Consider the following 21,856-nt stretch of genomic DNA (forward strand, 5'->3'; position numbering starts at 1 on the left):
AAAGTGCCGCTCCATTGCGCCTGCGCTTTCAAAATAAGAGTCTCCGAAAGCCAGCGCAAACAAGCTAGCAAGCTACGGAGTTTGCCGCCAATGTATTTCTTGTAAAGTGTATAAAAACGAATATGGAAGCTGGACAAATAAGATGGCAAAAACCAACCACTTTCATGTGGTATTAGACAGAAAGGAGGAACTTTTTTTCTCCTCCATTTGAAAACGTGGACGTTACAATCAATGCAAGTCATCAGAATCAGGTAATACACCAACTTATATTCTTGTTTTCATGAAAGAAAGGAATATATATGTGTTAAACATGCATGTATATTCATTAAAACACCTTTAACATGTAAACAAAAACGGCAAAATAAATAAATATAAATTATATACTGTATATATCAATGTATGTATATATATATGTGTATATATATATATATATATATATATATATATATATATATATATATATATATATATATATATATATATATATATATATATATGTGTGTATATATATATATATATATATATATGTGTGTGTGTGTATATATATATGTATATATATATATATATGTGTGTGTATATGTTACTCATCAGTTACCAGAGGTGGGACCAAGTCATTGTTTTGCAAGTCACAAGTAAGTCTCAAGTCTTTGCCCTCAAGTCCGAGTCAAGTCCCGAGTCAAGACAGGCAAGTCCAAAGTCAAGACTGGAAAGTCTCAAGTCAAGTCCTAAGTCCTGCATTTTGAGTTTTGAGTCCTTTCAAGTCCTTTTAACCACAGACTAATATATTAACACAGATTGTGTATGCTTTTCAAACGCTGTATTTATTTATTAAAACAAGTGCATTTTAAATTGCAGGAAAGAAAATTGTGCTGACATTGCACTTTATAATAGCACTATTAACCAGTCATTTTAAACATTAACTCATTCCTTTACAGAACAAACACATTGAAAAATAAAGTGCAAATGTACTTATTTGTACAAAAGTGTTAACATTGAAAAAACATGACATATACGTGAACATAACAAAAAAGTTGTACTTTTAATATGTCAGGGCCCTATGCTGCATTGCATTTGCAAAAGACCAAATTAGCCAAGAGTCTGTCAGTCATTTGTGCACGATGGGGGCGTAGTATGATGCCACCATGGCTGAAAACTCGCTCCACTGGAGCACTGGAGGCAGGCACTGCCAAGACTCTCATGGCCACTCGGAACAGTGAAGGAAGAGTCTTCATGTTCAATGCCCAGAACAAAAGGGGGGAGAGAGTTGTTTTGGGTTGGTGCACTACTTGTAAGTGTATCTTGTGTTTTTTATATTGATTTAATTAAAAAAAGAAAAAAAAATTATTTCTTGTGCGGCCCGATACCAATCGATCCACGGACCAGTGGTTGGGGACCACTGAGGTAAACAACCAACAGTATGTCAGAAAGCTAGCTAAAACGGTACACATATTCATAATATAGTATACATTTTAACTGACCTTTATTTTACTATTTTTGTCTTTTTTTAGGTGGCTAAAATACGCGGTGCTGCTGACCGCCGTCTAACATTACGTGTGATATATTGACTAACGTAACCCTGCTTAAAAAAAATCACTGAACAAAAAGTATGAATAAGGTAGTGAACTGCAACAGATTCCCGTGTTTGCAATAACGTTATAACGTTAGCAGTGAGTTTACAGCCTCACTGATTTAACTACACAGCAAATAAAAGTCACGTTACTTAGCCAATAAACGTTATCTTACATTCAAAACTTACCGTTCTTTGTGCAACTGCAAATGCCGGACGAAGTTGGAAGTTGTTGCCTCTCCATCAGTAATTTTCGAACCGCATGTGTTGCATACTGCAAACCGTTTTGTGTTGACCACCTCGTAATTTTTATACCCAAACAAAATTATTTTAGGTATCATTTTTTGTTCACTGGCGTGTGGTTTGGACATGTCTTCTTCGTTGGTTGTCCTGCAATTTGATTGGATGAATGCTTTGTGATGAAAACAAAGTAGATCTAATTTGATTGGCTGTTGTACTGAGACCACACCAGCTGACACACGCAACGCTGGTAGACAAGTACACGATGAAAAATACGGAGCGCTCCCGAATAACTTTTTCATCTTTGGGTTTTGGGGAAAGTAGCAAGTCATGTCAAGTCATGTCAATTCAAAAGGCTCAAGTCCAAGTGAAGTCACAAGTCATTGATGTTAAAGTCTAAGTCGAGTTGCAAGTCTTTTTACATTTTGTCAAGTCGAGTCTAAAGTCATCAAATTCATGACTCGAGTCTGACTCGAGTCCAAGTCATGTGACTCGAGTCCACACCTCTGTCAGTTACTCAGTACTTGAGTAGTTTTTTCACAACATACTTTTTACTTTTACTCAAGTAAATATTTGGGTGACTACTCCTTACTTTTACTTGAGTAATAAATCTCTAAAGTAACAGTACTCTTACTTGAATACAATTTCTGGCTACTCTACCCACCTCTGTATATATATATGAAATACCTGACTTGGTGAATTCTAGCTGTAAATATACTCCTCCCCTCTTAGCCCCGCCCCCAACCACGCCCCCGCCCCACCCCGACCACGCCCCCCACCCCCACCCCCACCCCCCACCTCACGAAATCGGAGGTCTCAAGGTTGGCAAGTATGCTCTAGTTTTAAAGATTTCATCAAGCCTATTTGGGTGATGTTTGGTCACGGGTCGGCAGTTGAGTGGGGCTGCACTATGACATGTGGCGTACGACATAGTGTGAAAGAAATACCTGTGCTCCAGTCTAAGGCCCGGTCTACATTAAGCCGGATAACTCCTTAAACGAATAATTATTTGGCCTAAGCACCGTGTCAGCCACACTAACCCATCGTTTAAGGTCCCCCTCCTTGGATAATTTTTTACACGGGTAAATGCGCCGTGTATTTCTTGAATCTACGGCTCTTAGCTTTGTATGGAATCATTGATAGTTTACAAACTGAGTTCGGAGAGGAAGTGACATCAGAAAGAATGCGCCACAGCCAGCTTACCACTGGAAATATGGAGGTGAGTCATCCAGACATGCCCGTGTTTCTCCTTCTTCTACATGTACAGACGCTTGTGGAAATCACACGTGAATACCTTAAGCGAAGGAAATGCGCGATTGCTGCTATTTCGGATACAACACATCTCAGATGGCAAGAGAACTTTCGGATGGGCGGGTCTACTTACCGAAAAACTTCCTCCATTTGTCGATGGAGAGACAACGAGAATGCTGGCTCCCGTGGATGTGATTAAAAAAGGTAGCATGTGCTTTGTATTACCTGGCCGACAAGGGAAGACTACGGAAAACAGCAAATGCATTTGAACTGGCAAAGCAGACTGTATCAGTTATTGTCCGCCATGTATGTCGCGGACTCAACGTCTAGGTCCAGAGTATATAAAGTCACCAAACACGAATGGACAATGAAGGTGAAGGCAAAAGAATGAGAAGTGTCCTGACCAGATACTGTATTTAGCTCCCTAGATTGATTGTTGTCAAATGTTCTTTATCACATTGTTTACTTCCACATGTCCATTAAAGATGTTATTAATTCATGATTGCTCAGGTGTGATTCCCTAAAATAGGGCCCCACAGCAGTTAATTGAAATACCACAACACTGGATATTGATCGGATAAGTTCAATTTAATTTAAGAACTTGCACACAAAGCAACACTGGAGATGACGTGCGCATTTTACGCGCATGCGTACTAGGTGGCGTTGTGCCGGCGGACGGAGGGGGGGAGGGGGTCTTAAACGGTGGCATTGTGTGTGTGGACAAGGATAAGGTTAGGTGGGATAGAGCCTGGATAACCTTAGCTTAGCTCAGTGTAGAAGGGGCCTGAATGTCCGGATGACAGAGGCGACAGTAAAAACGACTCAAGTTGTTTCTGCACTCTCTGTCCAGCTTCTGGCATTGTCAGCACATGGTTGATGACATGTCAAGTAAGGTTGCTCTGATTTCATTTGAGAGTTGTTGTCTTCTTTGGCAGTGAACTCCTTTGACCAGCTCTATCCCTACGTCTTACTCTTCTTCCCCCTCTCATTCTCACCCTACCCTACCTTTTCCTCTTCCTCTCCCTGCAACCTCTTCCATTGTTGTTGTTAAAGAAAGAGGTGCTCACCTGTCGTCTTTTTATAGTGTTTTTTCCCCTGATTAAAGTTTTAACAATTAAGCATTCAGGAGTTTGGCGATGTGGGACATATGTTGCCTAATTAGCTCATGGAGTGTCATTTAGAATGGCAGCGTTTTGAAATTGCAAACGTGACGTTATGTCAGATTGTTGTCTTATGCCGGGGGTCAGCAACCCGTGGCTCTCGAGCCGCATGCGGCTCTTTAGTACCGCCCTAGTGGCTCCCTGGAGCATTTTTTAAAAAGGATTGAAAATGGAAAAAGATAGGGGGGAAATCATTGTTTTTGTTTTAGTATGTTTTTTGTTTGAGGACAAACATGACACAAACCTTCCAAATTGTTAGAAAGCCCACTGTTTAATATGTTTGTGTGTATGCTTCACTGATGAGAGTATTTGGTCAACACAGTTTTGTCCTAGTAATTTTGGCGGTTCTTGAACTCACCATAGTGTGGACTGTGAAACAACAGTTTGTTTACATGTAAAATCTTCCACTCCTTCTTTGTCTCATTTTGTCCATCAAAAGTTTTATGCTGTGTGTGAATGCACAAAGGTGCACCTTGATGATGTTATTGACTTGTTGGAGTGCTAATCAGGCATATTTGGTCAGTGCATGACTGTAAGCGAATCAATGCTAACACGCTATTTAGGCTAGCTGTATGTACATATTGCATCATTATGCCTAATTTGTAGCTATATTTGAGCTCATTTAATATCCTTTACTTGTATCCTCTTTGTATATAATTTAGTTTTGCATGTCTCATGACTCATTATCTGTATGTAATATTGGCTGCATTTCAGGTACCGTATTTTCCGCACCATAAGGCGCCCTGGGTTAAAAGCCGCGCCTTCAATGAACGGCATATTTCAAAACTTTGTCCACCTATAAGCCGCCCGGTGTTGTAAGCCGCATCTAACTGCGCTAAAGGAATGTCAAAAAAAACAGTCAGATAGGTCAGTCAAACTTTAATAATATATTAAAAACCAGCGTTCTAACAACTCTGTTCAATCCCAAAATGTACGCAAATGTGCAATCACAAACATAGTAAAATTCAAAATAGTGCAGAGCAATAGCAACATAATGTTGCTCGAACGTTAATGTCACAACACACAAAATAAACATAACGCTACCTTTCTGAAGTTATTCTTCATTCATAAATCCCTCGAATTATTCTCCTTCGTTGTCCAAATTGAAAAGTTGGGCGAATGTGGGATCCAAAATGTCGTCTGGCGCTGTCTCCCTGCCTCCCTGTCTTGGTGAACGTCACGTGTGTTCGCCTTCTGTCATCCACTGTTCCCACGCAGTTAGCAGTCTAGCTTCGAATGCCCTGTTGACACCAATATCTAGCGGCTGGAGGTCTTTTGTCAATCCACCCGGAATGACGGCGAGTATTGAATTAAGCGCGTAAGCGTGTCTCTTAATGTGATGTTATGAGCTAGCAAATATAACAACTACACTACCCAGCATGCAACGATAGTGACGAGCATGCGCGGTAGCCCTGAGAAGCGTTGTTGTATGCTGGGAGTTAGAATGTGGTTATGAGCACGCTGTGAGTAAACGTTGAGAACTCAGTTAACACGCCTCGTCTGCATTATTTATAATTAGACAGACAACACACTTAATAGGAGCCATTTTGGGGTCTTTACATAAACACACAAATGGAAATGAAACGTCACATATCCCAGCATGCACCGCGCGCTTCTTCTACGGGGAAAAAAGATGGCGGCTGTTTACCGAAGTTGCGAGACCGAAACTTTATGAAAATGAATCTTAATATTTATCCATATATAAAGCGCACCGGGTTATAAGGCGCACTGTCAGCTTTTGAGAAAATTTGTGGTTTTTAGGTGCGCCTTATAGTGCGGAAAATACGGTAGTTGTTTGTGTGCCATGTTGTTCCAGACCACAACAAACATTACCTAGCTCGCCAAAGATTGATATATATCTATTCAAAGAAGACAGCCTTTAACTTGGACACACACATCCAGGCACGTGCACACATAGGGCCCTATGGGTGCTTGAGCCCCTGCCCTTTTTTTCCTCGTCTTAAAAAGTGCCCTCTGCCTGTGTGTGTGTGTGTGTGTTTTTTTTGTTTTTTTTGTTTTTTCTTTAAACAACATTAATAAATTCCTGTCAGGGATGTAAAAAAAACACACACAAAAAAACAGCGGTACAAAAACTCCACGTTTTCTTGTAATACCGGGTTGTTTGAGCCTGCCACTTCCGCCAGAGAGAGAGAGAGAGGGCGAGTGAGTGAGTAAGTGAGAGGAGAGAGAGCCAACTGCGCCCCTGAGGAGACGTGACAGTGGAGCAACTTGAACCTGTGAGTTATGGTCTAGTCGCCGTCCACTTATTCAGCATCTAATATGGGTAATATTTGAGAAAAACGCTGTATTATTCTATTATTCAATGAGTCAGCATCTGTTTTTGCCAAACGTCGGAGCACGGCGTATCAATTCCGCACAGAGCAGAGCGGATCGTGCGGGACAGGAAGTAGTGTACAAAATACAAAATAAAACACCGGGTTAATTTTCAAAATAAAATGCACTGTGTTTACGGCGGATCACATTTCTCTCACAGTAGAGCAGGGGTGCTCACACTTTTTCTGCAGGCGAGCTACTTTTCAATTGAACAAGTCGTGGGGATCTACCTCATTCATATATATAATTTACATTTACTTATTTATGAAACATATGTTTTTGTTAACAAGTTAAAGGTGTTTAATGATAATACAAGCATGTTTAACACATATAGTTAATATTGTTAATAAATTAAAGGTGTTTAATGAAAATACAAGTTTGTTTAATACATATAGTTAATATTGTTAACAAGTTAAAGGTGATTAATGATAATACAAGCATGTTTAACACATATAGTTAATATTGTTAAGTTAAAGGTGTTTAAAGATAATGCAAACATGTTTAACACATATAGTTAATATTGTTAACAAGTTAAAGATGTTTAGTGATAATGCAAGCATGTTTAACACATATAGTTAATATTTTTAATAAATTAAAGGTGTTTAATGATAATACAAGAATGTTTAACACATAGTTAATATTGTTAACAAGTTAAAGGTGTTTAAAGATAATACAAGCATGTTTAACACATATAGTTAATATTGTTAACAAGTTAAAGGTGTTTAAAGATAATACAAGCATGTTTAACACTTATAGTTAATATTGGTAATAAGTTAAAGGTGTTTAAAGATAAAACAAGCATGTTTAACACATATTTAATATTGTTAATAAGTTAAAAGTGTTTAGAGATAATACAAGCATGTTTAACACATATAGATTCCTTGCTTTCATGAAGACAAGAATATAAGTTAGTGTATTACCTGATTGTGATGACTTGCATTGATTGGAATCAGACATAGTAGTATAATAACTTATAAACACATGCTTACCCTAGCTAAAGCTAAATATTACTCAAATCTCATCCACCTCAACAAAAATGATCCGAAATTTTTGTTTAGTACAGTAGCATCGCTAACCCAACAAGGGACTCCTCCCAGTAGCTCCACCCACTGAGCAGATGATTTTATGAATTTCTTTAATAAGAAAATTGAACTCATTAGAAAGGAGATTAAAGACAATGCATCGCAGCTACAACTGGGTTCTATTAACACAGATACGACTGTATCTACGAAGGATACCGCCCTCCAAAAATGAACACTTAATGTCTAACAATCTCTGTGAACCTTTTCAATCCGGTTTCAGGGCAAATCACTCTACGGAGACAGCCCTCGCAAAAATGACTAATGATCTACTGCTAACGATGGATTCTGATGCGTCATCTATGTTGCTGCTTCTTGATCTTAGCGCTGCTTTCGATACCGTCGATCATAACATTTTATTAGAGCGTATCAAAACACGTATTGGTATGTCAGACTTAGCCTTGTCGTGGTTTAACTCTTATCTTACTGACAGGATGCAGTGCGTCTCCCATAACAATGTGACCTCGGACTATGTTAAGGTAACGTGCGGAGTCCCCCAAGGTTCGGTTCTTGGCCCTGCACTCTTTAGTATTTACATGTTGCCGCTAGGCGACATCATACGCAAATACGGTGTTAGCTTTCATTGCTATGCTGATGACACCCAACTCTACATGCCCCTAAAGCTGACCAACACGCCGGATTGTAGTCAGCTGGAGGCGTGTCTTAATAAAATTAAACAATGGATGTCCGCTAACTTCTTGCAACTCAACACTAAGAAAACGGAAATGATGATTATCGGTCCTGCTAAACACCGACATTTATTTGATAATACCACCTTAACATTTGACAACCAAACAATTACACAAAGCGACTCAGTAAAGAATCTGGGTATTATCTTCGACCCAACTCTCTCCTTTGAGTCACACATTAAGAGTGTTACTAAAACGTCCTTCTTTCATCTCCGTAATATCGCTAAAATTCGTTCCATTTTGTCCACTAGCGACGCTGAGATCATTATTCATGCGTTCGTTACGTCTCGTCTCGATTACTGTAACGTATTATTTTCGGGTCTCCCTATGTCTAGCATTAAAAGATTACAGTTGGTACAAAATGCGGCTGCTAGACTTTTGACAAGAACAAGAAAGTTTGATCATATTACGCCTATACTGGCTCACCTGCACTGGCTTCCTGTGCACTTAAGATGCGACTTTAAGGTTTTACTACTTACGTATAAAATACTACACGGTCTAGCTCCAGCCTATCTTGCCGATTGTATTGTACCATATGTCCCGGCAAGAAATCTGCGTTCAAAGAACTCCGGCTTATTAGTGATTCCCAGAGCCCAAAAAAAGTCTGCGGGCTGTAGAGCGTTTTCTATTCGGGCTCCAGCACTATGGAATGCCCTCCCGGTAACAGTTAGAGATGCTACCTCAGTAGAAACATTTAAGTCCCATCTCAAAACTCATTTGTATACTCTAGCCTTTGAATAGCCCCCCTTTTTTTAGACCAGTTGATCTGCCGTTTCTTTTCTTTTCTCCTCTGCTCCCCCCTATCCCTTGTGGAAGGGGAGACACACAGATCCGGTGGCCATGGATGGGGTGCTGGCTGTCCGGGGTCGGGACCCGGGGTGGACCGCTCGCCTGTATATCGGTTGGGAACATATCTGCGCTGCTGACCCGTCTCCGCTCGGGATGGTTTCCTGCTGACCCCACTGTGGACTGGACTCTTACTGTTATGCTGGATCCACTATGGACTGGACTCTCACAATATTATGTTAGACCCACTCGACATCCATTGCATTCGGTCTCCCTAGAGGGGGGGGGGTTACCCACATATGCGGTCCTCTCCAAGGTTTCTCATAGTCATTCACATCGACGTCCCACTGGGGTGAGTTTTTCCTTGCCCTTATGTGGGCTATACCGAGGATGTCGTTGTGGCTTGTGCAGCCCTTTGAGACACTTGTGATTTAGGGCTATATAAATAAACATTGATTGATTGATTGATAGTGCTAATAAGGTCCGCATTTTCGAATGGAGGAGAAAAAAAGTCCTCCTTTCTGTCCAATACCACATGAAAGTGGTTGGTTTTTGGCATTTTATTTATCCAGCTTCCGTACTCCTTTGTATACACTTTACAAGAAATACATTGTCGGCAAACTCCGTAGCTTGCTAGCTTGTGCACGCCAGATTTCTGAGACTCTTATTTTGGTAGCGCAGGCAGGAGGAAGTAGCGCTTTTATTGTGCAACTGTGCAGTCGGTCTTTGGAGTTGACGACAGGTACGCGCCAGAGTCTGTTGAAATAAAGTGTTTCTCGCCTTCCAGTCGGTAATTTTAATGAGCTGGCAGCATCCAGCGTCATCTCAGAAGACCCTCGGGTGCCGTGAATGCCAATCAAGTGACGAAAGTGACGTCATAGTGAAGATTTATGATCGCTCATTTTTAGGACAATTTTTTTAATGGCTGGCTGGTGATCGACTGACACACCCTCCGAGATCGACCGGTAGCTCGCGATCGACGTAATGAGCACCCCTGCTAGAGGTTTAGATATAAAGTTTATTGTGACTTTGCTATTACTGTGTGGGTTAACAAAATAATAATAATAATAATGATAATAATAACAATAATAATAATAATACCGTATTTTCCGCACCATTAGCCGCACCTAAAAACCACAAATTTACTCAAAAGCTGACAGTGCGGCTTTTAACCCGGTGCGCTTTATATATGGATAAATATTAAGATTCATTTTCATAAAGTTTCGATCTCGCAACTTAGGTAAACAGCCGCCATCTTTTTTCCCGGTAGAACAGGAAGCGCTTCTTCTTCTACGCAAGCAACCGCCAAGGTAAGCACCCGCCCCCATAGAACAGGAAGCGCTTCTTCTTCTACTGTAAGCAACCACCCGCCCCCGGAAGAAGAAGAAAAAACGCGCGGATATCACCGTACGTTTCATTTCCTGTTTACATCTGTAAAGACCACAAAATGGCTCCTACTAAGCGACAAGGATCCGGTTCATGAAAAGACGCAATCTCTCCATCCGCACACGGATTACTACCGTATTTCACAGCAACTGATATTCCTGTGAACCGCACTGTGGAACGGGAGCACGTACGGTGAATATTCGCACCACAGGGAATGAGAAGTCATCCTTCACTGTGGTTCTAGCTTGCCATGCTAACTTCCACCCATGGTGATATTCAAAAGGAAGACCTTGCCAAAAGAGACCTTTCCAGCCGGCGTCATCATAAAAGCTAACTCGAAGGGATGGATGAAGAAAAGATGAGCGAGTGGTTAAGGTAAGTTTAAGTTTACGCGAAGAGGCCGGGTGGCTTTTTTCACACAGCTCTGTCCATGTTGATATACGTATGTTTGTGATTGCACATTTGCGTACATTTTGGGAGTGAACAGAGTTGTTAGAACGCTGGTTTTTAATATATTATTAAAGTTTGACTGACCTATCTGACTGTTTTTTTGACATTCCTTTAGCGCAGTTAGATGCGGCTTACAACACGGGGCGGCTTATTGGTGGACAAAGTTTTGAAATATGCCGTTCATTGAAGGCGCGGCTTTTAACCCAGGGCGCCTTATGGTGCGGAAAATACGGTAATAATAATAATGATAATGATATTAATTATTATTATTATTAATAATAATAATAATTTCAGCATTCTGGGGATATAAGATGTAGGTTATCTGTTAGGAATATTACCATCTGTATTTAAACTTGATTCATGTTGATTATGCCTGCAGCACAATGCCAAAAAAAAAAGAAAGGATACAGAAAAGGAAGGAGAAGGAGCGCCAGGAAGCAGCTAAGGGTAGCAGACCTCTTAATGCATGGCTAAAACCAAGTACTGCACCAGAATTCAAGAAAGACCACAGACCTCAGAAAGTGTCACACCTGAGATGTTGCACTGTTCAATGTTCAATATTAAAGTGCTTATCTTTAACAATAAACAGCCTAATAATAAACCAGTGTTTTGTTGCTTTTCATGTCTTCCAAGCCTATGATAATGTGAATTAACTCATTATGACAATAATTTGTTGACACAAAAGAAATGGCAATCACTTTTACCTACAAAGGACACACAGCTAAATAGTTAGCTTCCTATTAGCAAATTAAATTTTACATTAATTTCCATATTGTGTAAAGGACCAAAAAAAAATGTCCTGCCCTTTTCTGACTTTGAGCCCCTGCCCCTCTATAATCATGTGCACGTCCCTGCACACATCCATACCTTTGGCAATTAAAAGCCAGTAATTTCCAGGAGTTATCTCATCTTCTGAGTAGCCTCTGATTGACTAATGTGTTCTAATGTTGTATAAATGTGTCTGTGTTTACTAACAAGACATCATGGCAGAGCCAAAGCCGAGTTTCTTAACAGAGGTATTCTCACTACTTTTCTTTTGTCGAGCACAAAGAAAAGAAAATTTTAGTTAAATGTAAGTTGTGTCTTGGATCAAAGATCCTATCTACTGCCCAAAACAGCTATTCAAGTCTGCTGAAACAGCTACAAAAGCAACATGCTTGGATGAAGCTAGTAAAGAGAGACACAGACTCCGATGCCACTTCACCTCCACCTAAGGATTTTAAAGGCCTACTGAAATGCGATTTTCTTATTTAAACGGGGATAGCAGGTCCATTCTATGTGTCATACTTGATCATTTTGCGATATTGCCATATTTTTGCTGAAAGGATTTAGTAGAGAACATCGACGATAAAGTTCACAACTTTTGGTTGCTGATTAAAAAAGCCTTGCCTGTACCGGAAGTAGCAGACGAGTAGCGTGACGTCACAGGTTGTGGAGCTCCTCACATCCGCACATTGTTTACAATCATGGCCACCAGCAGCGAGAGCGATTCGGACCGAGAAAGCGTTGATTTCTCCATTAATTTGAGCGAGGATGAAAGATTCGTGGATGAGGAAAGTGAGAGTGAAGGACGAGAGGGCAGTAGGAGCGATTCAGATAGGGAAGATGCTGTGAGAGGCGGGTGGGACCTGATATTCAGCTGAGAATGACTAAAACAGTAAATAAACACAAGACTCTATTAGCCACAACACAACCAGGCTTATATTTAATATGCCACAAATGAATCCCGCATAACAAACACCTCCCCCCTCCCGTCCATATAATCCGCCAATACAACTCAAACACCTGCACAACACACTCAATCCCACAGCCCAAAGTACCGTTCACCTCCCCAAAGTTCATAGAGCACATATATTTCCCCAAAGTCCCCAAAGTTACGTACGTGACATGCACATAGCGGCACGCACGTACGGGCAAGCGATCAAATGTTTGGAAGCCGCAGCTGCATGCGTACTCACGGTACCGCGTCTGCGTATCCAACTCAAAGTCCTCCTGGTAAGAGTCTCCGTTGTCCCAGTTCTCCACAGGCCAATGGTAAAGCTTGACTGTCATCTTCCAGGAATGTAAACAATGAAACACCGGCTGTGTTATCTGGCACAACAGTCAGGGGTTGCATTCTACGGCGGGGGTGCGTTATCCGGCACAACACCTGCCGCAATACACCGCTTCCCACCTACAGCTTTCTTCTTTGCTGTCTCTATTGTTCATTGAACAAATTGCAAAAGATTCACCAACACAGATGTCCAGAATACTGTGGAATTTTGCGATGAAAACAGACGACTTAATAGCTGGCCACCATGCTGTCCCAAAATGTCCTCCACAATCCGTGACGTCACCCGCAGGCGTCATCATACCGAGACGTTTTCAGCAGGATATTTCGCGCGAAATTTAAAATTGCACTTTAGTAAGCTAACCTGGCCGTATTGGCATGTGTTGCAATGTTAAGATTTCATCATTGATATATAAACTATCAGACTGCGTGGTCGGTAGTAGTGGGTTTCAGTAGGCCTTTAACGGAGGGACTGCTAGCCAGGACAACATTGATAGAGCCATTGCAGCGTATGTGCTAGAAGACATGCAGGCTATTTCTACAGTGGGGTCACTTGCTTTCAGGCAGCTAATCAGCATGATAGCGGGCGTCAAATGGCACGAAAACATTTTCCAAGTTCCTGGACACAGTGGACAGTGAGCACATTAAAATGGAAACCAAGCTAAAGAAGACACTCCAAACTCTGCCTCTGCTCATCATTCAGCACTGAAGGTACACATACTCTGTCAATTCTCTTATATACTCTTTCATTCTAGACTTCTAGAGTGTTTGATTATCACATCACTCTAAATGTATAGACTATAAAGTCCACAAACATAAAGAGGGATCCTAGTGGGCCAGGCCAATCTTTCCTTTTCTCTAAACTAAAACTGGGGAAATGCGTAGAGTGTTCTGGGCTTCAGTACAGTGTTGATCTCATGAAGACATGATTTTATTTCACAATTCCTTGAGAGAAAAAAACGCCTGGTTCGGCATGTGTATGTGTGCTGTATATAGTGACATGACATATAATCATCTCATGTGTGCCTTCCTTGGGTGAAGCCAGGTTTACAGCTATGTTGTTATTATGCTGTTTCTTTTTTTTTTTTTTTTTTTTTTTTTTCTTTTTTTTTTAATGTCCTGTCCAGCTTCTCAGACAAATCATATAGTTGATGTAGATGCCCATGTCGGCTGTTCAGATTTACTTTACAAAAGAGAAGTGTAGGATACTTCTCTTGTTGCCTTATTTGTATTTGACTTTATTAAATGTATTTATATTATCATTTAGTGCAGCCGGGCCGGAGCAGGAGGGGATAGAAAGAGAAAAAAAAAAAGAAGACAGAGGGGGAAATTGTGGGGACAAGAGGGGGATTAGACAGAGAGACAAAAACAACAACAGCAAACAACAACAACAACAACAATAGAGCAACATCAGCAAATATGACATGTACAAATATGATGGTAAAAGTAATAGCAAATAAGCAGTTAGCGAAAAATAAAAAATAATACAGAAATAACAATGAGCATTATTACACTACAAATGGATCAATACAAATACCAATAGAAATAGCGCTATTGATAATGAACAATACCAATAATTTACCTTTATTATCAACAATACAGTTGTTTAAATGCAACAATACATATACGTAATGATAACTTGAGATACGAAAGAATGCAGAAAAATGGAGGGGGAGAAAGAGAAGCAACCTACATTAACCTTGTAGATTGTTAAAGTCACAATAGGTTAAGCTTTGTCAGTGTGCCATGTGTTACACCCATTTTACCCTAGGGCAACAACGTTAATATATGTTTGATGAAACGTGATTATGTGCATGAGTGTAAGTATGCATATGTACTTGTATATGTACAGAATGTGTATATGTGTTTGTACAATGAATGTATATGTACAGAATGTGTATATGTGTTTGTACAGTGAATGTATATGTACAGTATGTGTATGTGTATGTTTGTATATTGAATGTGCGTGTGGATGTACGAACATTAGGTAGGTAAATATGTACTGTATTTGTGTATGTATGTGGGAGCGTAGGTACCTATGTACGTATGTGAGCATATGTGAATTTGCATGTACAATACATTCGACTCCCAGAGTGCGTGGGAGCCAGAGCACGGCCCCATCACCCCCGAGAGCCCAACCCACAAACAGGAGGCGTGGTGCCCAGGGAACCAGGGACCACCGCCCCCACGCAGCCAAGCCGGCCAGCGACAGGAACCCCAGAGCCCGACCCACCGTACCGCCCACAAGGGCCAGCAGCAGGCCGCAGACAGACGCACCCGGCAGAGGACAGGGCACGAGAAAAGCAGGGGACAGCCAGACCCCAAGCCAGCGAGAGACCACACCCCACACGGGCAGAAAGGCGAGACGCCCCGCCCGAGGGACCCAGAGACTCCCCGCAACCGGACGGGAAGACCGCCCCCGCCCCACCGGCAACCGGGCCCCCACGAGCCCACCCCCCACCCCCGGAGAGCGCGGCGAGGCCAGCCCCCGGCCACCCCACCCAAACCGGCCGCCGCAGGACCACCCAGGCACAGGGCCACAGGAACCACCCACCCCACCCGCAGGGACCCCAACGATGGAGATGGAACAACCAGCAACCGCCCCGCCGAGCCCCCCCCCTGAGGGAGGGGAAAATTAAAAAATAATATTAATAAAATATATTAAAAAATAAATAAATAAATAAATAAATTAATTAATTAATTAAAAAAAAAAAAATTAAAAGAAGATCACAGACATGCTGACAAACAAGGTCACTACCCCAGCAACTGGCCGACTCGCAGCACCTCGGAATACCTTGCAGCACCAAGCTACCACAATAGACGCAGGGACTAGGCCCAACAGGCCCCAACCAAGACGGGCACCCGGAAGGGATGGACAGCGGGACCCAGGAGCTCCAGACACGCAGTTCGGATGCAGTAGCCTGAGGCGTCGACCCCCGTCTGACAGGCAGGCCCAGAGCGTACCCCCAGAAATATACATACATACATACATATATACATACACATACACACATACACGTATACATACCCACACATACACATATATACATATACATACACATATGTACACATACACATATATAAACATACATACATACACACACATATACATACATATACACAGTTCGTCAGCCCCAACAGCCATCACGCGCGCGCGCTGCCATCAGTCACAACATCAGCCACACCCCTGCACCAGACCCAGCAGCCACGGGCGCCCACACCACAAACAAACGGCAACAGAAACAGCAGCCGCTATAACCCCAGACAGCCAGCACCAGCCAATCAAATCAAAGCGATCAAAAAAAAACTGCGACCAGCAACCACACGCCACCAGGGCCACGGAGACCAGCCGGCGCCAGCCCGCCGGTCAGCCCGAACGCCAACACGCAAACAAGAGACACCAACAACCCCCCCAACCAAAAGGCCCCCCACCCCAACCCAAACCCGCACAAACACCGCTGTTTCTTACTTATGTATGTTATGTTGCAGCTATTTAAAATAGTCTTGTCAAATTGTTCTGGCCCAAAATAAATTGGCCCTTTGAAACATATCTTTGTCTTTGTGTGTTGTACGTAGACCACATTGCTTAGCAGAGTTCAGTGATGCAAATGCATGTCAAGTTGATCAACAGATTGTATTATTCTCCAGTGCAATAACAGTACTGAAATGAAGGCTAAAAGGCCATTAATGGGAGCCTTAAAAAAAAGAAGTAACTAGATAGTTACTTTTCACAGTAACGCATTACTTTTTGGTGTTAGTAACTGAGTTACTTTTGAAATAAAGTAACTAGTAACTGTAACTAGTTACTGGTTCTCAGTAACTAACCCGACACTGGAGGTGCTTTTGCTCTCCGTGTGTCAGTTAAAATAATTGTACTATGGATGTAATTTTAATGTGTTAGCAATTGGAAAAAAATGGTCAAAGACATGCACCTGGGGATAGCTTGATTGGCAACACTAAATTGGCCCTAGTGTGTGAATGTGAGTGTGAATGTTGTCTGTCTATCTGTGTTGGCCCTGTGATGAGGTGGCGACTTGTCCAGGGTGTACCTCGCCTTCCGCCCGAATGCAGCTGAGATAGTCTCCAGCACCCCCCGCGACCCCAAAAGGGACAAGCGGTAAAAAATGGATGGATGGATGGTAAAAATGTTCCTCCCACTTCCCGCCACCCAAGTGACGTCACAGCCAACCGCTTGTCTGATTGGCTCAGTCCAGAGCCCGCCAGCTGTTTGTAATCAGCAGCTTTGGCGTTCATGCTCACGTGACACCCTGAAGCCTTACGGCGCACATTTGGAAATACATCAACTCTTCAGTGCATCTTTAACCTGCTGGCTTTTCCCACAGGCTGTGTTTGCGGGGAGGATCACGTCCAGCTGTGCACACACTTTTTCACGCACCTCAAGGAACACGTGGGGGAGGAAGGAGACGCGTAGAAAAAGTTGCTGCCCTCTTGTGGTACAACAACATTACTACACATCCACATTGGTCAAAACAATAAGCGTTGATTTTAGAGCAGCCTACTTTATTTTTAACAATGTATTTTTTTTACTAGTATACTTTTTGTTTTAGAATCGAATAATTCCAGTCAAAAAAGGCAATATTACAAACAAACAAATTGTGTTCACAAATATTTTTTTGTATCTTGGTAAAAATTTATAAATAAAGTTAATGTTGGACGAATTAGTTTAAAAAAAAATAAATGCAATTTTCAATGTTATAAATAGTATAAAAATATAACACTTCAATACTACTACTAATAAAAAAAGCAAATAAAATGAATAGGTGATTTGCATAACATTCACAATCCCTATGTAAGACAAGCATACATGTTTTTATTTTTTTATGCATTCTAACTCGCAAATAAATGTTAGCAAAAGTCAGCTAACAATGGAGCTTATGGGAGTCGCTCTCTTCTGCCTGTGAAGCGCGTTAAAAAAAACCTTCCATCAAGGTTTTGTATACACACTGTATATGTATATGGAATGTAGTTACAGGCACATACATATTCATATTCACGCAGTGGCGCACTCATTTCATAAATGCATCACAATGTTCGCTTTTTCCTTCAACAACAACACTGACTGCAACTCATGGCAGACATCATGAGAGACAACAAACATAATAAAGCATTACTTACTGCACATTGCCAACTGATGGGATGTTCTTATCTTCCCGTTTAGATGAAGACTTAATCATAATAAAACTACAAGTGTTCACAAAGTACACAGAACAAGAATTATGATGAACATCTTCAACCCTTTTTTTTATTGAGCCAACAATTATTTATGTATTCAATATTTATTTACTTACTATGGTATATTATTTGTTTATTATTCATTTGTTCACTGTTACAGAGAACAAGGATATAGGATAAAATTGCTATGGTATGAAAAGGAGTAGGATTAAATAAGCTCTGCTTCTTCCTACTCCTTTTTGGACGTACTGTAATGAAACAACTGGAAATATGTGATGAATTACATTGTATCGTATGTATGTTCGAATTTAACTGAACTGAACTGAAAAATAATCCTCGCGAAGGGTTAAAGGAAAAGCAGGGTGGGTGCAAAACAGCTTTTTTTCTGTCTTTCTCTCCATCTCTGGGTCTAAGTTGAATGTCACAGTTGATCTGCTTCTTGTTTTATGTCCACAACCTTCTAATCTGCAGTTGAGGCATGATTTATAATCGAGAATGAACTTTCACCAGCTCAAAAACGAGAGAGCAGCTCGCTGACTGGTGTCAATACAGCAGCATAATCAAGTTACTCTTTATGATCAATGTTACTAATACTTGTTTGATATTCAGGCCACAAAATGTTAAGTATTGTTGGCTGCTTTTGGATGTTATTTATTGGGCTTTGTGGGCATTACAGAGGACCTCTTATTGACTCAATGGTTAGCTGACTGTTCCTAACGTTTATTTTTGAGTTACAATGCATCAAAAAGGAAAAACATAAGTGTGCTTGTCTTACACACCGATTAAGAATGATAGGCAAAATATTTTTTTAAATGCCCTTCCCTTTCATGCATATACTGTATGTACAAACCCTGTTTCCATATGAGTTGGGAAATTGTGTTAGATATTTGATGTTCAAACTCATTTTTTTTTTTTTTTTTTTGCAAATAATAATTAACTTAGAATTTCATGGCTGCAACACGTGCCAAAGTAGTTGGGAAAGGGCATGTTCACCACTGTGTTACATCACCTTTTCTTTTAACAACACTCAGTAAACGATTGGGAACTGAGGAAACTAATTGTTGAAGCTTTGAAAGTGGAATTCTTTCCCATTCTTGTTTTATGTAGAGCTTCAGTCGTTTAACAGTCCGGGGTCTCCGCTGTCGTATTTTACGCTTCATAATGTGCCACACATTTTCGATGGGAGACAGGTCTGGACTGCAGGCGAGCCAGGAAAGTACCCGCACTCTTTTTTTACGAAGCCACGCTGTTGTAACATGTGCTGAATGTGGCTTGGCATCGTCTTGCTGAAATAAGCAGGGGCGTCCATGAAAAAGACGGCGCTTAGATGGCAGCACATGTTGTTCCAAAACCTGTATGTACCTGTCAGCATTAATGGTGCCTTCACAAATGTGTAAGTTACCCATGCCTTGGGCACTAATGCATCCCCATACCATCACAGATGCTGGCTTTTCAACTTTGCGTCGATAACAGTCTGGATGGTTCGCTTCCCCTTTGGTCCGGATGACACCATGTCGAATATTTCCAAAAACAATTTGAAATGTGGACTCGTCAGACCACAGAACACTTTTCCACTTTGCATGAGTCCATCTTAGATGATCTCGGGCCCAGAGAAGCCGGCGGCGTTTCTGGATGTTGTTGATAAATGGCTGTCGCTTTGCATAGTAGAGCTTTAACTTGCACTTACAGATGTAGCGACAAACTGTATTTAGTGACAGTGGTTTTCTGAAGTGTTCCTGAGCCCATGTGGTGATATCCTTTTGGTGTCGGTTTTTGATATAGTGCCGTCTGAGGGATCGAAGGTCACGGTCATTCAATGTTGGTTTCCGGCTATGCCGCTTACGTGGAGGGATTTATCCAGATTCTCTGAACCTTTTGATGATATTATGGACCGTAGATGTTGAAATCCCTAAATTTCTTGCTATTGCACTTTGAGAAACGTTGTTCTTAAACTGTTTGACTATTTGCTCACACAGTTGTGGACAAAGGGGTCTACCTCGCCCCATCCTTTCCTGTGAAAGACTGAGCATTTTTTGGGAAACTGTTTTTATACCCAATCATGGCACCCACCTGTTCCCAATTAGCCTGCACACCTGTGGGATGTTCCAAATAAGTGTTTGATGAGCACTCCTCAACTTTATCAGTATTTATTGCCACCTTTCCCAACTTCTTTGTCACGTGTTGCTGGCATCAAATTCTAAAGTTAATGATTATTTGCAAAAAAAAAGATGTTTATCAGTTTGAACATCAAATATGTTGTCTTTGTAGCATATGAAAATGATTTGCAAATCATTGTATTCCGTTTATATTTGCATCTAACACAATTTCCCAACTCAAATGGAAACGGGGTTTGTGTACAACATTTCTAATATTTATTATAATTATTATGATTGCATAGTTACACAATTATCAAAATTATGGCAGCCAAACTATATTTGTATTTATACATTATGTCCTCTAAAAAGAATATAATTATTTTATAAATACCAATATAAATATGTTTAGATAAATATAAGGTTTACTAATAATTAATATGTTTATTTTCAATAGATTAACAAAATCTAACTAACATATTAGTCCAACTCATTGTTGTGTAAAACAGCTTGACAAGAATATTTTTGAGGGTTGACATTTTTTGTGTGTGTGTTGTATATATTTTTCAAACACACAAAATGTGCAGGACAACAGTAAAATACATAAAAACATAAATTTTATTAAAGGGGAACATTATCACAATTTCAGAATGGTTAAAACCATTAAAAATCAGTTCCCAGTGGCTTATTATATTTTTCGAAGTTTTTTTCAAAATTTTACCCATCACGCAATATCCCTAAAAAAAAGCTTCAAAGTGCCTGATTTTAACCATCGTTATAAACACCCGTCCATTTTCCTGTGACGTCACATAGTGAATACAAACAAACATGGCGGAAAGATCAGCAAGATATAGCGACATTCAGACTCGGATTTCAGCGGCTTAAGCGATTCAACAGATTACGCATGTATTGAAACGGATGGTTGTAGTGTGGAGGCAGGTAGCGAAAACGAAATTGAAGAAGAAACTGAAGCTATTGAGCCATATCGGTTTGAACCGTATGCAAGCGAAACCGACGAAAACGACACGACAGCCAGCGACACGGGAGAAAGCGAGGACGAATTCGGCGATCACCTTCTAACCAACGATTGGTATGTGTTTGTTTGGCATTAAAGGAAACTAACAACTATGAACTAGGTTTACAGCATATGAAATACATTTGGCAACAACATGCACTTTGAGAGTGCAGACAGCCCAATTTTCATCAATTAATATATTCTGTAGACATACCCTCATGTCAGCAGGCCAGGGAAGCTAGGGTCGATATTCTTCTCTTGATCATCTTCGGTGGCATAAGGGACCGTGTGAGCCAAGACATCCAGGGGGTTTAGCTCGCTCGTCTGCCGGAACAAACTGCCGCCATTGCTTGCCGTGCTACCGAGGTCCTTTGTCCCTGAATTGCTCACACACTCCGGCAGATTCAATGGGGGTCTGGCGGCAGATTTCTTTGACTTTATCGTTGGAAATGCATCTGCTTTGAGTGTCGCAGGATATCCACACATTCTTGCCATCTCTGTCGTAGCATAGCTTTCGTCGGTAAAGTGTGCGGAACAAACGTCCAATTTCTTGCCACTTTCGT

Source organism: Nerophis lumbriciformis, linkage group LG28 (assembly GCF_033978685.3).
Source record: "Nerophis lumbriciformis linkage group LG28, RoL_Nlum_v2.1, whole genome shotgun sequence".
NCBI classification, from domain to species: Eukaryota; Metazoa; Chordata; class Actinopteri; order Syngnathiformes; family Syngnathidae; genus Nerophis; species Nerophis lumbriciformis.